The sequence below is a fragment of the Rhyacophila brunnea genome, unplaced genomic scaffold, assembly GCF_057557595.1.
Source record: "Rhyacophila brunnea isolate RB1 unplaced genomic scaffold, BYU_Rbru_1.0 scaffold_1, whole genome shotgun sequence".
Lineage (NCBI taxonomy): Eukaryota > Metazoa > Arthropoda > Insecta > Trichoptera > Rhyacophilidae > Rhyacophila > Rhyacophila brunnea.
The window spans coordinates 9,252,207-9,274,294 of NW_028232751.1; the positions used below are offsets into that span (position 1 = coordinate 9,252,207).

Below are 22,088 nucleotides of genomic sequence, written 5' to 3' on the forward strand. Positions count from 1 at the left end.
AATCAATTAATGTGATACCTGAGCTTGTCTGATTTTGCAGATTTCAGAAATATGAGGTCGATATTTGTCATAGCTACCCTCAATAATTCTTCGTCTATATTCGCAAGTCTTTGTCATTTATTAGTTTTTATATTAATTATTGTTAAGAAACCGAGCTCCGGTTAGGCTAAACTGGGCAGGCCATGGCCACGGATACCAAAGAAGATCCTCGAAGGAAAGCCAGGGGGGAAAAGGCCAAGCTACGCACGCGATGGGGTGATTACATTACAGAAGATGCTAACCAGCTGCTAAAAATCAGGAACTGGAAAAGACGTGCGCAGGACCGTTCTGGCTGGAGGACGGCGGTGGAGGAGCCAGGGCTCGACTTGAGCTGTAGCGCCATCGAAGAAGAAGAAACTCTATGGCGTAATATTATAAATGAACATAACATATTAATAATAAAAAAATGACAAAATTTTCAGATCATAGTTTATAACAGCTAAACAGTGGTTTCCAAACTTACTAGTTACTACGTCCCCCTCATATAATAAAATCTAATCTTGGCGCCTCCCCCTTTATTTCATAAAATAATACATACACATTTTTAAATGGTAAAAAAATATAACAGGTAGGGGAGAGCAGGTAGGATTCGTACACTTTTTACTCTAAGCCGTATAAAAACAAAACTGTAAGATATTTTTAAATAACTTCAATGCTGTTATATATCCAATATATTTGGCTTTAATAATAGTGAAGTATAGTTTAGATACAAATCAGCATGGCGAAGCTACGGTAACTTTTCTGAAAAATGGAAAACGTACGAAACTACCCCACACGTGGGGTAGCTTCGTACATAGTGTGGGGCACATTCGTACATAATGGGGAACCTTCGTACAGTCAAAGAAAATGCTATTTATTCAATGTAATATATTCATGTATTGAGATCAAAGCTAACACAGAATCAGCCTTCATGTAATAATAATTAACAGTTATTGTTTTTAATACTTTGGACGCGGAAAACGCACACGGCGCGTAATGACCAGGCGGCCGATCGATGTAATTAACGTGCATTTTAAAGGGGGCAATTAAAATCTCATTATCTCTTCAGCAGCGAAAGCGTTAAAGTGCTTATAACTATGTAGTCATAAAAACATAACACTTTTATTTATTTTTTTGTTAATAAAGGAACGAATAAACCAACATTATAAAATTAACCATTAGAGTAATAGGACTTAATCGTATTTAATAGTTGTACTATCCAACATTGTATATAGATAGGTCTTTTTCGAAGCTAAATATTATCCGGGCTGTTCTTGCTGTAAAAGCAGATTTTGATAGCGGGAAAACACATACCACATCTGATATGTAAACTGTTCCTTCATCTTTGGTAGTGGGAAAGACAAATTTCCAGGTATGAGGCTTCTTCCTCAAAAATGAAACTTTGTATTCAACGGGACTATATTTTTTAAGCACCTGCCCAAGATAATTTAAACGGTCTTTGTTTTCTTGAACTCTACTATCACAAAGCGTTCTTATTTGATGTTCTCTGACGTAACTGGAGTTTCATTGTCAGTATCCAATCCTACAGACGTCTCTTCGATGAGAGAACAAGAACTTTCTCTTAAACTCATATTAGCCTCATCCTCACAATCAGTTTCATCCTGACTATCAGTCTTTACAGTTTTATTTTGCCTCTTTGGTTTAGTTGTCCCTGAAGTTTTCTTCTGTCTCTTTGTTTTGGTTCTTGTATCTGACAGTAAATGTAATGCTCGCTTCATCTCCTTAGCCCTTTGCTTCCTCTCTTGCTCTTGCTTCTTCAACTGTTTTCCTTTTTCTATTTCTTCCAGTCTATTTTTTTCAGGGGTATCTGTATATATTCTCGATTTTCCTGGTAGTTTTCCTTTCTTCGACTTTTTTAACGCATTTCTGTCCACTCTGGGATAGGGCCGGATAATTTCTGGAGTTATTAATCCTACAGTTGATGAAGATGCAGGTGCAGTTGTAGGTGATAGCAAGGAGGGTGATACTGGCGCTGAGCTCCATGGAAGATCTTCTTGAGTAATCTCTGTTTCTGCAGTTAGAGTTTCTGGCACATTGGCATCTTGGCCCGCTGTAGAAGTTGATTGTCCACCTTACGTGGATTCTAACGGCTGCATCTTGCATCATTGCATCTTCATCAACGTCTCCTGTTCCGGTCCCCTTTTTCACATATATTCGCGGCATGGTTCTGTAACAATAATATTTTTGGTGAACAACCTTTCTACTGCCACGCAGTTAGGAATGGGGAGCATTCGTACAGTACGAATCTACCCCACTTATAACTGCACGAAGGTACCCCAAACCGAGAAATCAACAAATTAATTGAAAATAAAAATAACCGCTATAGTTAGCCTAAAATGACTATTTACATATTAAACAAAGTTATCACTTCATAAACTATACTAAGTCACTTATAACATTCGTGCAAAACTTATAACAGTTAAGCGTGTTCAAAAGTGAATACAAAAAATACTTACGTAGAGCGAAAACACCTATCGGCGTGCTCCGTCGAAGCTGTTGGCTGCACTGATGCCCTGCCCCGCGGTTACACTATGCGTATGAGCGGGATTCTTACACACAAACGTGAGCACGCCAATGAATTGGATAGTGAAGATATCGCCACTGTACGAATGCTCCCTGTGTACGAATCCTACCTGCTCTCCCCTATTTAATACAACAAAATGAAAAAAAAACGTAATTGACAGAATAATAACAAGATTTTGTGCGATGGATGTGCTTGTTTATTAGCACAAAGTTTATCAATAAAATGCAGCTAATTCAGAAAATCCCATTTCGCGCAAATAATAATAATTATGATGTTACGAATGGCAGCATTATTTGTATTGCTTTGCTTGACAAAGTATTATATTCTTCACTTCGAAATCATTGCATTGAAATCAAAATATAATGCGTCATTTGTGAAGCGTAGACGGTAGGTAATGCTTCAATTTTATTAGATTCAATAAGCACATTAATTTTACATTGATTAGTGTTACATATCTGATAATAACGCTGTTATTAACGGCCCACGTGCTCGTCGTAGGTCGAAATTGAGTTTTTATTGTATTTTCAAACCATGATCCTGGACACTGCTTAAACGTTGTAGATAATCAATTTATATAATTTTGAAGCCTTATTATCCTTTATAGTTATTTTAAACATTTGATGACTGCATAAAGTATTTTTATTACATAAAATAGTATTCTTTTAAACCTCTCGCTCTAATGTTTCAGAATATAGTCATATTTCGGTACATAACTGTGCAGTAGTGTTAAGATTTTTTACATTTATTAATTTTTAAACGCATTTATAAAACCATTAGTATAATTTATTACGAGATAATTTTTGTAAAATATTCACGATAAAAAATTATATTGATAATCTCTGTGATCCCAAATTTGACAAGAATTAGGCATTTTATTATTCAAAAAATGGGCAAGATTAACACATTTGAAGATGATTCTAAAGATACTTATTATAAGCTATGTCTTTGACCATTTAAGTGTGATAAACATCTTATGAATAATGATTGCTTTATAATAATTATTGACCTAAGAATAAGGTAGTGTTTTTTTGAAATACGCTATTTCTTTTGTCATTCCCCAGTGGTTAAACTACAACATACGGCCGTAGCCATAAATTGACAAACTATAATTAAAGTAGGGAGTAAAATTATGTTAACGCGCGTGTTTGAACATGTACCTAACCGAATTTTTTTTAATTTTTTTTTAAACGATACATGTTCAAACACGCGCGTCAATATCATTTTACTCCCTACTTCAATTATAGTTTCTCAATTTATGGCTACGGCCGTATGTTGTAGTTTAACCACTGGGGAATGACAAAAGAAATGGCGTATTTCAAAAAAACACTACCTTATTCTTAGGTCAATAATTATTATAAAGCAATCATTATTCATAAGATGTTTATCACACTTGAATGGTCAAAGACATAGCTTATAATAAATATCTTTAGAATTATCTTCAAATGTGTTAATCTTGCAGATTTTTTGAATAATAAAATGCCTAATTCTTGTCAAATTTGGGATCACAGAGATTATCAATATAATTTTTTATCGTGAATATTTTACAAAAATTATCTCATAATAAATTATACTAATGGTTTTATAAATGCGTTTGAAAATTAATAAATGTAAAAAATCTTAACACCACTGCACAGTTATGTACCGAAATATGACTATATTCTAAAACATTAGAGCGAGAGGTTTAAAAGAATACTATTTTATGTAACAAAAATACTTTATGCAGTCATCAAATGTTTAAAGTAACTATAAAGGATAATAAGGCTTCAATATTATATAAATAGATTATCTACAACATTTAAGGAGTGTCCAGGATCGTGGTTTGAAAATACAATAAAAACTCAATTTTGACCTTCGACGAGCGTGTCCCCCCTTAATATTATTTATTTAAATATATACCTATGACATAACTAGATTTTTAAAAATGTTCAATTTTATTTCATTATCTTATATACCGGATTTTTTATTATGTATTTTTAAGTGTTTTATTAAGACATGAATTTGACCTTAGTACTATACGACCATCTTTTTCCGATACAACAGCTCACAAATGAACCGCTATGCCCACGCGAATTCCATGTTCTTAACGATTATATATATATTGTATGGAATTATAGTAATATTTTTATTGTAGGTTTCCATAAGGAACCGAAAGGGTATGCATGACTGCGGCGGTACTATTTTGGACGCATCAACAATTTTGACAACTGGACACTGCGTATGCAGGTAAGAATATATTTTATGTCAATAGTATAAAGGCTGTGGTTAATGGTGATGATACACACCCCTGTTACAGGCGGGCTTCTCCCGGTGTAAAATAATCATTTAGTAGCTATAAGTCGAAACGTAACCCTGACCTCTAGAAACGGCTTCATAAAACATCTAATCTGATTCCTTGCTCAACCACGTAAGTATTTTTTATTCATAAGTAAAGGCCTTCGTCCGGTGTGTGAAGATCACATATTGGGCGGAGGTGTAATTAAGATAAATTTAATTTAATTTAAAAAGTGTAAACGATGATGGATGAAAGAGATAATTTTAAGACTAAATATAAGTATTCAAATATAATAAATTTTGCCGCGCATTGCGCAACGGTGAAATCCTCGCGCGCCGGCGCCAGGGTCAGGCTCGTGAATCAAAGATCATGCGATCAGATTTGGCCAATCACGAGTCCTTTTTACTAGTCGGCGTGGGTACGGGAAATTTAAAAAGAAAAAAGAAAGTTAGTAAGCGTCCTTTGTAAACCATGTACGGACCTGCGAAACTGATTGTAAAAACAAAATATGTAAAAGACTACAAAATAACGTTGTCCAACTAAATATTAAAATATATAACGCTAAGACCCGCACAAGAAAGACTTAGTGTTTTATTTAACCTAACAAACATAAATATATTGTTCTTTTTTGTGAATCCGGGGTTCGATGGACACCTGAGCTAGCCGCTGGAACCCAGGATATCTCAGTGAGTGAAATGCGTCTAGGGACAGTATATTAAAAGTGAACACAAAAATGGACCCCTCCAAACCAACTCACTCAACACTCGGTCTTAATCCGTTAATCCTTAATACGTTTGGATGTGGAGCATCAGCAGTTAAAGTTTCAGGAGCAGATACACAAGGCTTGGAGTGAGCTTTGATCAGTGGCAAAGGGTGGAGGTAGGCTGGTAAGATCCGACATAATTAATGGATACTAAGCTTTATCAGTCAAAAGTATTTGTTGTCATTAAACTAAGACTGTAATGTGTAGAAAATGTATGTTATTTTTTTACATTCCATTAAACCCAGCCTAATCTAAGCCACATATTATCTATAAAATATCTAAAATTATGCCATTAAACAATACATAATTTTAGATATTTATAGATAGAAGAATATTTTTTATCGATAGTTTGGATATGCAGGGATAAATGATTTCAAAATAACTAACAACATCTGTAATAATATGTATCTTAAATTAATAATATTATAATAATATTATAATATTAATAAAAAAAACAAATAAAAGTATGAATAAAAAATTGTGCACAATTTTGTCGGATCGCCCAAAGCATACCAAAACTATTATGATTTGGTTTAGGCAGGGTTTGATTGATTTTTAAAAAAACATTATAAACTGTAAGCCTAATTCAATAAAACCAAAAAATACATATTGACTGACACAGTTTAAATTGCACTATTTATGTCGGATCTTAACACTTTTTGCCACTGGCTTTGACTGAGTTTACTGAAAGACAAATAAATCTTCGTGATCATGTTCGCAATAAGACGCCACTATTTTTTAAAATGCAATATGATTATTGATCTTTGTGTCAACCTGGTCGGACGGCCCGACGATGGGCGCAACAGCTGGTTGGAGCGACTTAAGCATCTCTTCCCTCTCGGAGCACATTCTCGGACATTCCCAGAGGATGTGGTTTGCACCCTATTGTTTTCCGCCACATGGACATGTTGGCCGGGTAACAAGTCTAAGCCCGTAGAGCTTGGCAGCGAATCCACCATGGCCCGTCAAAAACTGACTGGTGTTGTAGTGGTCAGGAGTCAATTTGGTTATCTCCAATCGCCATTGTATATTCGGAAAGAACAAATATGAAAAGTACAATTTAATACATTTTACTAATAATTTACGCTTTAAAAGATTAATCATGAGGATATTAGCTTCAAAGTCGATAGCGTTCATATTCTGCCATTTGGAAATAATCTCAAATAACTGTCAAGCATATTTTTTCTTTTTTCATTCGACCATGTCCGATCCTAATAGGATCATATGGGCCTCCACAGAGTGGAGGTTTGTATTGACAGATTTTGTTTTACGAGAAATGGATGTCAGCCACTTGCTCAACCTATTAATTCCATACTCTGACTCATACACAAATTGAAAAACAATATGTGTACTTGTCAGACCCAGGATTCGAACCTGAGACCCACGACGCAATAGGCCAACGCTTAAGCCGTGCAGCCATCGTGGGTGTGCACATTGAAGCACATTTAGTTAACGTTAATAGCGTTTAGCCGTAAAAAATAAAACATGGTGGCTGATGCATATAAATGTCTTTGCAATCGACCTACGGCTCATTTCTAATTTACCAACACACGGAGCTGGATTTGATATTTTTAATTATTATGGTAATTACATAATGATACAAAAGTAGAACAACCAGAATTAAGTTACCACTTTTGAAACTAATAGCCACACAGAGTACATCACCATACTCAATTCCAAATGGTATTTTGTGCTTGTTGACAAACTACAGTTAAAAATTTGCTACATAAAAACCGATGTAGATTCTATTCATATACAAATTATTATTGAAATAATTTTATATACGTCCCGAATTTTATGTTAATATGGTTAACCACTTATGGTCCTCAAAAAAATTTGTTTGAACCTCCGGTTGCCGACCACTGATTTAGACTATATACCATAAAAAAAGTAAGATAATCTGGTTATTGAAGTGATATAATGAGTTATATATATAATATTTTTATGAATAAAAGAACTTAATTAACAATAACACAAATAATATATAACATTTAATTCACATAATTCAATTCAGTACATAAAATGATCGATGTTCATACATTTTTGTCATCTACCTACTGATATTTTGAAGAAAACTACCAGATTTTTCACCTGAAAGACAGTCGTTGAAAAAGTGATAAATCAGCTTCAAACCCATTAGGGAGAATGAAAGTCCGTCCCAAATAAAGAAAACATGGAACCATGCCATCAACTCGCATCTAGATTTCTTTCATATATTTTTTAATAATCAACCACTATTTGGTTAGGACACCAAGCTTTCTGTTGCCAACTGGCTAGTAATGATTATTAATATAGTTGATTTACATATAATACAATATAATATATACTTCACCATATTCGATCCTTAATACTTTGGACGCGGAAGACGCACACGGCGCGGAAGACGCACACGGCGCGTAATGACCAGGCGGCCGATCGATGTAATTAACGTGCATTTTAAAGGGGGCAATTAAAATCTCATTATCTATTCAGCAGCGAATGCGTTAAAGGATCATATTATGGGACTCCAGTGGGTCTATTCTATACTTATCGACCGCTAAAGTGATAACGTGATAAATATTATCAAACATAGGGTAGGTTTGTATCAAATAATTAACACTTATTGTAGCATTTACAAACATCTTTTTGTAATTGTTACAATAAGTGCTAATAATTTTAATTAAGACAGATTTTTTACAAGAAATGAATTTTAGCCACTTTCTCAATTTATTAGGACCATACAAGCACAGATTGAAAAACAACATGTGAATTTACCAGATTTATTAATCCACGATATTATAAGCCGACGCGTTACAGCTCGGTTATCATTGGCATCCGAAAAAATCAATACATAGGTATCTAAAAACATTATAATAACTTGAAATACTTTTTGGTAATCAGATTTGGTGCGGTCTCGTTCAGTACAAAAAATACATTTGTGAAATGTTAAAAAATCTTCCTATAACTTCCAGGAAAACTAATTAAACTGTTGTTTAATGATAACAATTACCATAAGATATTAATATGCAATAATAAGTTGAATTCATTTAACTAACGTATATTTTATACTTAAAAAATATACCAATAAATATTTTTCTTAAGCGCTTTACAACATCTTGCCGCAGCAACTCGCTCACATAACAGTAAAACCATAGCATACCACATCCTTGACCAGATCGATGCCAAGAAAAATAGAGGAGGAGATCTATGCCTTCAATGGATCCCATCGCGGCGGAAAGGGCGGATGATCTGGCAAAGGAAGCTGGCCATTCGGGGGTTTCAATACCAGAAAACCTGGACTGGAATGAAGCTATAAAGAAATTGGGCCAAATTATGTGGATAGATTTTCACCATAGGGCATCATTAGAAAATGGAGTAAGTCTATTCTACCATCACCACGAGAGGTGCCCTGGTTTGTAGAGTCTCCTTTGACGAGGAATGAGCTTAAGTTAATACTGAGGCTAAGAACAGGGCACAGAATGGGCAAAAGATTGTATGTCCTCATGGGAAGAAGCGTAGAAGGTAAGACGAAAGAGCTAGGCAAAATTGTAAAGTTATTTAACAGAATAGGAGTGAGGACCTGATCGACGGATCCCCTTCTAGAAGAGAAGAGGCAATATGACAGCGAGTCGCAGTCAAAGCCTCGGTAAAATCACAAAAAAAAAATATTTTTCTTTTTATTGTATTTAGTAAATTGTGAGTAAATATCTATAATACCTATATTAAATTGCACTTTTCGTATTCTGTCGCTAGAGGTATTATCCTCACCCAAATACCGCTATTATAATATGCGACGACGGAGGTTTCACTACCGCAAAGTGTCGAGTTGATGGCCGCACAAAATATTACACTCGAATTCACTTAATTTAAGTAGGTACCACAGACCTTATTAATAAGATAAAAACGCTCAAACCTGTTGCCATAGACAAAGACTTAGAAGCCAACATTGGCTTAGGACTTAATGATGGTAGAAATTTATTATTTACGTTATTTATGTTTTACGTTTAGATTATTTATTTTATTTTACCACGTTTTTATTAGCTAGTATTCTTGTTTGTCCGGTACAGATTTTTTCTTGTGTGTCCAGTAAATTTTTTTCTTGTTTGTCCAAGATTTGTATTGGACTATTGAAGATTTTTAACTAACTTCCCGACGAGCTAAACATTTTAGAATACGTCAGAACACGACGACAGTGCATTATTTTAATATTTTTAGCCATTTTTAAGCAGAATTGAATTCATTTTCAGTTAAATTCTGTTTTGTATGGAAAGTTATTAATGTTGGTTGCTAAGGGGGTCATAACAACTAAATTATTAATATATATGTGCGTTAGTATGGAAAACAATATGAAATGTCAAAACGACATTTGAATATTCTATAATATTTATTCAGTATCTCTATCAAGTACAATAAAAAGTTTTTATTAATACTAAGAATTGTCAAGTTTATATGATTCAACAGAAAATTTAAAAACGTGGTATATAAAAAGACCTTTTCACCTTGTATTATATTGAAAATAATATAAAGTATATGTTATTACACCTGTTTAAATTTATCCCATATTATACCACTCTCGAAAATTGTACCTTCTTACAGCCACATCCGGAAGGTAACCCAGTCCCTTATTTTTGTGTTCCATGGTAGGTAAATTTTAAGGTACTGCAATACACGAAGTATCCAGAGATACCAAAGTATATCATATAAGCCAAAAGCTCAAAACACATGGGTCGTGAAAGAAGGTCGCATGCTGTTTTATAATATAATGTCACCAAATACTAGATAGTAAAATACGAAAAAATATTGACTCTAAAGTAAACTTCAATATCAAAATTAAATTTTAGTTGGTTCTCGAATAACAGAATCTCGATTGTGGAATTTCTCCGGGAGGAATTTCATATTATTTGCATGCAGTTATTGTGGGTAATATTATTCATGCATATGTCTGATTCTATTTCTATTTCTCGGAAAATCTACAATAATTTCCATGACCGAGAAGCAGAGAGCTTTAGCTGTAAATGGGAACAAATAACACTTCAGTTAATAACTAATAAAGTTCAAGGATCAATATTTATATAATACGTATATTATATCTTTATCACAGAATAACTCTATGACTATTCCAGATTCATTACCTTGAACTGCAGATATCAGGGCTTAAAATCCCGATAAAATATGCCAGAATTAGCTTTCACGTGATTCTCATCTGAGACGATTAGAAAACGAAAATACTCATTCCAATAATAATAAGGCAACAAAAACACTAAAATAGATTTGTAATAATCACCCTTATTACAATGTAGGTAGAGTTTCTATTTCACCAACATTCATCGATGTCTTTCTGTTTATGAATTTCTTATGAATAGATCCAGACGTTAATGACCAGAATCGTTTACTTTGTTTCTTTTAGTCTTCAGTTGTAGAAAGTATTAGTCAGTTAATGGTGATGAGTAGGCTTAGGATTTTTAGGTGCTAAAAAATAAATAATATGTACCTAAACTATGTAGATATAATTGGAAAATATGTTATTGCAATTTCATAAATATGTACTAAAAATACGTACCTATTACAGTAAATCATATATATTTCAACAGTGTAATTTATTATTTATTCACAAACAGAAAATGATTTATTACAATAAATAAAAAAATAATGCTTAAAATTTTCAAAAGTGAATCTTCGACGATTTGATCTAAGATAAAGAATTGATCTTAAGATAATATGATCTTGGATTGGAAAAACTTCTTTCCACTTCTACAGATGTTATTATTGCGTATGAAAATGAAACTATTTCTGAAGTACAAAAAATTTGAACATCTGAGGAATCTGACTTGAATCTGAATCGGAGCTTTAACGCTGCAGAGTTTGAAGTCCAGTATTTTTATTTAAAACTGAATAAATATAGAATACCGAAATGTCATTTTGACATTTCATATTGATTTCCATAGAAAAGCACGTATATATTAATAATTTAGTTGCTAGGACCCCCTTAGCAACCAATAATAAATAGTGTTTTACTTTTTACGATTTTTTTCCAAAATAACTTTCCGTACAAAACAGAATTAACTGAAAATGAATTCAATTCTACTTAAAGATGGCTAAAAGTATTAAAAGAATGTATTGTCATTGTGTTCTGATATGATATATTCTAAAAGTTTGAAATGTCTAGCTAGTCGAGAAGTTAGTTAAAAATCGATTTGAAGATTTGTATTGGACAAACATAAATACGAGCTAATAAAAACGTGGTAAAATATATCAAGTTTTATTTAAATTTTACTTTCACTTTAATAAGTATTTCTTTAATTTTATTTAAAATTGGAAACGCTCGTTTACAGTAAAAATTTATTAAAACATTGGTTTTCTTCTAAGTAATAAAAATCAAAACATATAAATTCTTCCTATAGTATGAATTCGCATTGAAGCCGCTGAAAAATATTGTTTTTTTGAAAAAAATATCAATTCTAATATCGCGAATTCGAGATCGTAAATACAAATCTCGGGACTGAATGTTCAGTACGGGATTGCAGCCCTTATATGACACGTGCCGCTATGCAACTGGTATTCGGTGGCATGGAAAATTAATGATGCAATTATCTTGACACAATTCTGAGCCTGCGAACGGAAAGGTCAAGGTCAAATAAAAGATCGTCTCCAGTTCGCAATAGCATCGCGACTGAAGGAAATTGCCTACCGATGTAAAAAGTTGAAGCCTCTGTAATATGGACTTACGGACGGATATAATTACGCCGTAATTAAAACTGAACTGACGACAAGATTAATTAAAATCAAAGTGATTACTGATTAGATTACCACATAGCCTTATGTCAAATAGATTTTATTTAACTTTTTGTATTACGACTCTTGACGGCGATTTCACTAAGGCTGAGGCCACATAGGTAGCCTTGCTTGGTGGCTACGTGCTAGGTGACATATTCTGGCGAAGCATAGAGATATCAAATAAAAAGAATGACAAGGAATTGGCTTTCTCAAAGAACTGAATGAAGCAGGCCAACAATAGCCGACAACTTACGAGAAATAGCGACGTGATAAAAAAAAACCAAACCGCGTGCCTCTTTCGGCATTTTCGTGCACTTTAACAATTTTAATTGTACTAAAGCGGTGCTTGCTTGGGTCAAAATATCATCTTTATAATAATTCGTCGATTTCCAAGCCCTATTGATATTATAACGGAAAAAACACTTGATATGGTACCTTAGGTACGATCTGCTAAAATAGTGTACAAACGTATTCAATGCTTTAGATGTCGTCAGCCTGATAAAATAGCAACTCTAGCAGCGGGTCTATTCTATACACAAGTCTGCTTTTGGTCCGTTACGGCAGCTAAATAGGATAGGAAAGTATCGAATTATTAACATGTATTGTAACAATTAAAATAATTTAGTTAAAATTGTTACAATAATACTATGTTTTAACAGCACCTCTTGTGGCTGTGATAAATTTTAGATCGAGATAGACAGTTTTGACAGTTCAGACAGTTAACTTATTGTAATTGTTACAATAAGTGTTAATAAGTCGATACTTTTCTACCCTATTTAGCGAGGACCGAAAGCAGGCTTGTGGATAGAATAGACCCGCTGGGGTGCCCGACCCAATTCGTTGGGTGGGCCAAAACATATTACTGAGCTTAGGTGGGCCACTCATATAAAAAAATAAAACAAAGAACTTACTTATTCAAAATATTTTATTACCTTATAATTAATGTGACATTTGTTTTTGTATATGGTGTGATATCTTTTCGTATTGACTGGTAATTTAGCCGACGCGCATCGTAGTAGATTGGTCGTGTTTTCATCGGGCAACCTACTGAGACACTTCGCTTTTATATTTAATTTCAAAAAGAACGATTCGCAACGATTTTTATAAAAAATATAAATGTGTATAACTTGAAATCCTTTTTATTTATATCAAATTCGAGCTTAAATATTGGGAACATATCTAAATAAGATTTCATATAAATAAAAAGGATTTCAAGTTATACACATTTATATTTTTTATAAAAATCAATGTTTTTCTCTGTTGCCATATATGATCCCCCTTAAGTACGGAGTGTGGGGAGCCGGCATAAGCATAAAAACAGGTACCAGCACGCATCACAACAAGAAAGATTCAATTTCATAAAGTATAATATAAATGTGGTAAATTTACGAGATTTTTTTTTATTGTAATATGAATACTAAAATGGAAAATATAGAAAGCTGAAAACCGCCGCAATGGGGCACAAAAAGTCTTTATTTGAGCCGCAGGTTGGCCATGCCTGACTAGACAGTATACAAATTCGCCCTAAAATTGGTGGAAAAAAATTACAAGATAAAAAGAACTTTTTATATACAACGTTTTTAAATTTTCTGATGAATTATTATGCTCAATATGCTCAAACTTGTAATTGATATGAAGTAAATAAGAAATAAACAAACAAACAAATATAGAATACTGAAATGTCATTTTGATTTTCATAGTAACGCACGTATATATTAATAATTTAGTTGCTAGGACGACCCAGTTAGCAACCAATAATAGTGGATTGGATTGTGGATTTCTTCCGAAATAACTTTTTATACAAAACAGAATTAACTGAAAATGAATTCAATTCTACTTAAAGATGGCTAAAAGAATGCATTGGCGTCATATTCTGATATATTCTAAAAGTTTCAAATGTCTAGCTAGTCGGGAAGTTAGTTAAAATTCGATTGCAAGATTTGTACTGGACACAAAACCACCGGACAAACAAGAATACGAGATAATAAAAACGTTGTAAAAAAACTAAAATATTATAGATGATCATGATGATAGAAATATAATATACGTATGCGTGTAAATAAATAAATCACCTCATATTGTATAAATGAAATAAAATATTATATAATATCAAACAGTATATAGGTGGTATTAATTAATTAAAATATTCAAACTGAGTAGGTTGTAGATAATGAATTCGTATGTTTTGCCAGTGGCGTATTTTATTTCCACTGAAATCTATTGTATTAAAAACAAAATTAAGATAAAATCGATATCGGTGTATCATAACTCACTGGTACTCCACACAAATTAATATTCGATGATGGATTTGATTTTAATCAAACATAAACTTTTCCATTGCCGCTTTTCAAAATAAACTAGGGTGACCATAATATAACAAAATCGAAAATTAATCACCAAATCGGACGCCGCACCGTTGTAGACACGTATACAGAACGAAGACGAGGGATTTTAATCAGTTTCTATCTACTACTTAATATTTTGGTACTGTTCGGTTATACGGAATACAGCCGAAAACGCATTTTGAAAGTAGTTGATAAACTGGATTATTTGTTAGGTTAACCTAACCCTTTTTTTTTTTTTTTTTTTTTTTCCGGCGGGGGGAAATCTTCTTAAGACACCACCAGCAGTCAGCGGCGACTGACTGGTGGTAGTGTGGGATTCTTACCCACTAAAACCCCCCTCCTCTTCTCAGCTGCCCCCCCGGAATCCGCTTTTGTGCATTACTTCAGGGAGGCAACTATGTCCTTGCCTTTTGTTAGGCCACTTCTACCTGTTCTCCTCGCCGGGTTCTTTCGTCTTCTTCTTTGGTCTTGAGTACGCACGATGCGAATTCTGCCCATGCTGACCATGCAGCTGTGCTTTCCAGCATTGAGGGAACCATGTTCGTCAGCGACATTGCTTCCTCGCTGACAATCCTTTTCAGGGTGCTTCTGGCTTCCTCCCAAGCTGGGCAGTCAAACAGCGTGTGTGCGGGGTTATCGTCATGGCCTCCACAGTGATGGCATTTGCGGGTCACTTCTTTCCTTATCCTGTGAAGGTAGTTGGAGAAGCATCCATGACCCGTGAGCATTTGGGTCAGGTGGTAATTCAGCTCGCCGTGTTTCCTTTCGCACCACGCGTTTAGGTTTCCGACGAGCTGATGTGTCCACCTGCCCTTTGTGGAGGCATCCCACCTTTCTTTCCATTTTTGCATGGTCAGCTCCTTAGCGTCAACTTTTTTTTGGCCGTTGTACACTGCTTGCCTTTTTCCGTGCGGTATGCCGAAGCGACTCTGAGTGCACTACTTCTTTGCACCCTTGCCAGAGTGAGCCTCGTCCTCTCTATTTTCGTGGCATCGGCCCATATAGGAGGACGGAGTGGACCACTTCGGAGTAGAGTTTACGTCTTTTTTGTTTTGGTCCACCGATGTTGGGCATCAGCCTGGCAAGGTCTTCTGCAATTCTCGTTGCCTTGGACGCCGCCTTTTCTGCGTGCTCTGCGAATCGCAGCTTGTCGTCGATCTGCACTCCGAGGTACCGTAATGATCTAGAGAACGGCACCTCGAAGCCGTCGACCTCAAGTTTTGGCGGCGCCAGCTTTCTACGCCTTGTGAAAAAGACGGTTTCTGTTTTATGGACAGCGAGTTCGAGCCCTTTGCTGTCAAGCCATCTTCTGACTTTTCTTAGAATCTCCTCTGCAGCAGAGCGTAGTAGCTGGGTTGTTTTGGCTGTGACGAGGACGGCCACGTCATGGGCGAAGGCAACCAGAGTCGCTTCTCCGGGCAAGGGGATTTTAAGAAGGCCATAGTACATCGCATTCCACAGAGCTGGCCCAAGGACTGAGCCCTGTGGAACACCCGCCGAAACATTACGTTGGCACTTCTTGTCCATGCACTTGTACTCGAGTACTCGCACCGTGAAGTAGCTCTCGACGAGCCTGACGCGTTGAGGGTTTATTTCCAATTCGCCGTGTTGAAGGCGTTCTTGACATCCAGTGCAATCAACACGACGTGCTTGCTTGCCTTGACACTTCCTTGCCAGGCAAGTCGGATTGTCGCTACTACCTTCGCTATTGCATCGATGGTAGATCGACGAGGACGGAAACCGTGCTGGTTGTGTGACAGTCCTTTGTCTTCGTCCTCCAATGACTCCTGGAGTCGCTGAAGGATTAGTCTTTCTAGCAGCTTTCCGGCTCCATCGAGCATGCAGAGTGGTCGGTACGAAGATGGGCCAGGTGGCGTCCCCTTGCCCTTTGGTATAAGGACTAGCTTTTGCCTCTTCCAGGGCGAAGCGAAAGTTCCTTCCCGCAGACATGTGTTAAAAACCGCCAGCAGCAGCCCAGGGTCAGTCAATGCGATTCGTTTGATGACCGCGTTTGGAATGCAGTCTGGTCCTGGTGCATTCGCGGTTTTTATGCGCTTGGCAGCTATAAGCAGTTCTGCTTCGGAGAATGGGCTGATTACCTCGTCCATCGCAGCACAGGAACTTTCTCTGGGCTGGTGCTGTGGAAAAAGGGTGCTTATTACCGACTCCAAATTGCCCGGGCCCTCGAGGTAGGGATCTACGACTGCAGTCCGGAGCCTCTTTCTCACAATTTTGTAGGGCATGCTCCAGGGATCTTCATTGACCGAACTGCACAGCTCGGCCCAGCATCTTGCCTTGCTCTCTTTGATGGCTCTCCGTAGCGCCTTCCTGTGGTATTGGTGATTCCGTTGGAGGTCGTCGTTGCTAGGTCTCCGTTGAGCCCGGCGTCTGGAGGAAAGGCATTCGCGGCGGAGCTTAGCAATGTCTTCGTTCCACCAGTAGACTGGCCACTTACGCATCACAGGCATCGGTTGTGATAACGGTTGTGATTATTCCGTATAACCGAACAGTACCAATATTTTTAATTCATTTTACTCTTAACATAACGTTTTTTTTATTGCGGATTGAGAATTACCACGCCTAAAAATAAAAACTCTTTTTTCGTTGGAATTTAAACATATGCACGATTAAATCATTATTTACGTGTGCAGTTTTAAATTCTCACCAACCATTAAATCATAATATAATAATCTAAATATAAATAATAATGTTAAATATTTTTTTAAAAGTACCTATAAGTACCTAACGTCTTTTTATTTTCGAATTGCATGGCGTCCAGTTGTCCCAGCGCCAAATCCTCCTAGACCCTTACTCACCCGGTCGAGGAAATGTCGTGATGAAGAATCCTCTTCTAAACGATTGCTGCGTCGTCGATGATCGAATGAATTCTGGACGCCACGCCTCGTCAGCATTACAAAATTGAGACCTTCGATATTATTAAAAAAAAGATTTCTTAAGTTATACATATTTTTAGTTTTTTAGATAATTTTATAATTAGAAATATATATTTCATTGTAACTAGATATTATGATTCAAAAATCTTTTTGGAATCTCCAAAATAACTTATTAAACTAGATTCCTATGGTAAAAACCAGGGCTTCTAACTGATATTTTTTTCGTTTCGGTTCAAGAAAAAATATATATATCGGTCCCTTCAAAAACGTAAAACGGGGTTTCACTGTATTAACTAATGAAATAAAGAACAATTAAAAAACGATTTTTATAAATGACATAGCATTGGTAATAAAAAATGCCATGTTTTTGTTGTTTGAACTCTTTTTGAAAGTTGTCACCTTGGACGATTGTCGTAGCTCTAACTTGATATAGATAATAATATATTAGATTGGGGCAGGCGTAACAAACTAGAATTCAATATTGATAAATGCAATCTTTTGTCGTTTACCAAAGCCTCAAAAGTGTTGTTTTTTTCCAATACTCTATGCATGGCAGAGTTCTGTCACGAATATCATCTGTAAGGGACCATGGCATTGCGTTTGAGAGTAAACTGACATTTATTAGCCATATACCTAGTTACCATTTGTAACAAGGTGCTTAAGATGTTGGGCTTCGTTATGTGTACTTCCCGGGTTTTTTCGGATGTTACGGTATTAAAACTTTTGTTTAATTCTTTAGTTCGAAGCAGGTTCGAGAGTGGGTCTATTGTTTGGGCACCGCATCAGTTGAAGTATGGCCTTATGGTCGAGAGTCCGTGGCTTTATCCAACTGACTTTTTCTTAGGTATGCTTACATACTGCAGTCTGCAATTTAGAAGAAATCTTTGTTTAGCTACGTATTTTTTTTCGAACTATACGTGGTATATATGAGAACTCTGCCATTCTGGACAGTGTTGACCTGTATGTCCCTGATAACTATCTTAGAAATAGAGAGCATTAGTTGTTTATTCTCCCAAGCCAACCTGCCACTGGTAATGCCAAAATTGAGAGGGCGATAACTATGTTCAACCAAATTGCTTCGGGTGTTGAATATTCCTCTTGCGTGAGGGTGAGTTTAGGTGGACGCTATTTTATAAATTCTTAAAATAGGGTCTCCTTAGCAAACTCGGTGTATGTACTTCTTTGAACTTCTATAATATGTATAATTGTATGTTTATATTATTATGTTCTCTTTTTATAATTTCATTTTTATCGTTTTTATTACTTTTTCGGTACAGTTCGGTTATGAGGAATACAGCGGAAAACACATTCTGAATATACCCGATATACTGGATTATTTGTTAGTTTGAGTTTGTTTAGGTTAGATTAGGTTGGGTTAGGTTAGGTTAACCTAACAAATAATTCAGTATATCGGCTATTTTCAAAATGTGTTTTCCGCTGTATTCCACATAACCGAACTGTACCACTTTTTCTTTATAATTATATTTCATGTCATGTTGTGAACGTCTTGAACTTATAATTTATAATGTCCACAATTTGTTAAAAAACAAAAATTGAATTGAATTGAATGTTATTACGTACCCGTCGAGGAAAATGATATGGCCACCGTAGAAATATTTTACATAATATGTAGCGCAGCCTTCTGATTTGAATGATGGATTGCAAAATCAATCAGAGCCATTACGTAATTGCATTATACCGCATCCTGGATTCTATTTTATGCAGCTGCATTTCAATATCGTTGCACAACGTTCAAGGCCGTATAAAATCGAAGGTTATGAAAACATCGATATCTCTCTCTGCCTGGGGAAAATTTTTAATGGAAAAATATGTTTCAATAATGAGTTAAAATAACTTGTTAAAAATAATATAATAAAATTTATTTGAAACAGTATCTACTAGTGGTGAAGACTTGATACGAACCGATGATTTGACGTTTACTTTGACTGAGGATTATCTTAGCAAGTGCATTTTTTAGAATATTTTTTTACACACAATACCGACAAACAAAACGACGCTAATAGTGCAAATTATTATACCATCCATGAGTGACGATGATGGGTGGTATACATGGCCTCCACAAAGTGGGGGCTGATAGGGCTCTAGCCTGGGGGCCCGGCGTGGCGAATCGACCAGATAAGTGATTTAAACACACATCACAAATTCTCTCGAATAGTAAAAAGTACACATTAATTTTACTGCGTACATCATTTGGAAAATGCTACTGCAGAGTGTCACACTGCCTTTATCTTTAGCGATAGGTAGGGAGCCCGTCAAAGATCCTAGCCTGGGGGCCCGCTGTAGGATGTGGGGGCCATGGTGGTATGTATGACATGATTGCATGCAGAACCAAACTGGCATAGAATGCATTTGGGCGCCTGAATAGTATCTTCAAAAGTGACCTCCCATTGGGTCTTAAGTGTAAAGTGTTCCACCAATGTGTGATACCAATTCTATGTGAACATGGACTCTTAATGTAAGACAAATCAAAAATAATTACAAGATAAAAAGAACTTTTTATACACAACGTTTTAAAATTTTCTGTTGAATTATTACGCTCAATATACTCAAACTTGTACTTGATATGAAGTAAATAAAGAACAAACAAATATAGAAATACTGAATAAATGTCATTTTGATTTTCATAGTAACACACGCTAGGACGACCCAGTTAGCAACCAATAATGGTGGATTGGATTACGGATTTCTTCCGAAATAACTTTTCATACAAAACAGAATTAACTGAAAATGAATTCAATTCTACTTAAAGATGGCTAAAAGTATTAAAAGAATGCATTGGCATCGTATTCTGATATATTATAAAATTTTCAAATGTCTAGCTAGTCGGGAAGTTGGTTAAAAATCGATTGCAAGACTTGTACCGGATAAACAACCACCTGATAAATAAGACTACGAGCTAATAAAAATGTTGTAAAATATGAGTAGCGAGCGCAACCTGCCATGGAAAGGTACATGTTGAGCATTACGCGTAAACATCAAAAAAGAATCCGATGAATAAGAAAGAAGACAAGAGTACGCGATGTGATATAAGTCGCTACGTAGGTGAAATGGCAATGGGTTGGACATGTCGCTCGGCGAGTGGGCAACCGCTGGACAGATTCCGCTATACAGTGGTACCCAAGAGGCACTAAATGCCTACGGGAACGCCCTAAACCCCGCTGGCTAGACGAGCTCATAAAGTTCGATGGATGTGCGTGGCAGCAAAGAACTAGGGACCGAGAAGAGTGGATATACATAGTGGAGGCCTTCATCCAGCAGTGGATCGACCCTGGCTAATGATGATAAATTAATGAAATTACAACGTAAGTAACTAAGGATACCTTTATTATAATGCCTACTATAAAATATTGGGTATGTAATCGTTGCACCTATCCGATAGTCTAATTGGTAGACCGTCCGTCTTTATGTATTTGATCCGACGCAGTTCGGTTAGGTGAATGGCTGAAGCTACTCCACGTAAAAATGTTTTTATAATACAATCTCCACTATGTGAAAACCCACATGCTCCCCTTGGGTGGAATATGGTTACTTTATGAATTGTAACGAAATATATATTTCCGATATGTCCGATCCTTATATATTAATAATTGCATTAAAATATATCGCATATATTAGCGTCGCATTTACTCCAAATAAAAAACATCAGTTTTTGTACAAAAATAATATTTAAATATAATATAATATATTATCTTATTGTGAAAATGTTGTGTTAATATATACAGAAATTAGCTTTAATATAATAAACTATAGATACATTATAAAAAAATGATCAGTAGGTACCTAAGTGAATATTAAATTTCATCATATTATGTTCTAATCGTTTATTGTACCCACAGTAGACGAGTTGTATCGTGTCCGTTTGTACAGTCATGCGTCTTTTGTTCAAATCCCGGATCTGGAAAATTCACATGTTATTTTTCGATGTATATTAATTGGAAAGCATAATTCTATTTGGTTAAGTAAGCGACTAATATTTAATATATTATATTTATCTTTAAAAAATATAGACAGTCATAGCCAATGTTATCTAAACATGCGTTCTTTACACCATCCGATACATCACGTATACCGTGTCTTAAAAAACTAGCGCCGCAAGACAGTTGCACTATGATAAACACAGAAATAACTTCCTAGAAACTAGCTATAGTGTGGATAGCGTTCAGTAAAATATGCATAACTCCTGATTAAATAATTACTATTTCAGTGGGGAATAAATGAAAACAGATATTCTAATGCTAATGGATCTAAGTTTTGTACTATTGTAATTCAAATTCCATCAAGTAAGTACCTTAGGTCGATAGTGTTAATATGAAAATAGATATGTGTTCTGGCCATATAATTCCACGAATTTAAATTTAAAAAACTAAATAAATTTCCGCCAGTTCACACTCAGTCTTTCCAACTGTCTGTCATTCACAAAAATAATATACCCGATAGGGTATGAAAATAAGCTAGATGGCAGAATAAAATGTTGATT

At 35.4% G+C, this 22,088-nt stretch overlaps 1 protein-coding gene across 1 annotated transcript in view; it reads left to right on the forward strand.

Annotated features, from left to right (window-relative positions):
- LOC147079453 (cell cycle checkpoint protein RAD1-like) overlaps window positions 1-22,088 on the forward strand; it is a 106,988-nt gene that overhangs the window by 51,201 nt on the left and 33,699 nt on the right. The window contains exon 6 of the transcript XR_015069519.1: window positions 4,695-4,786. The gene's annotated coding sequence lies outside the window, so the exon portion shown is untranslated. The remainder of the gene's footprint in view (window positions 1-4,694; window positions 4,787-22,088) is intronic.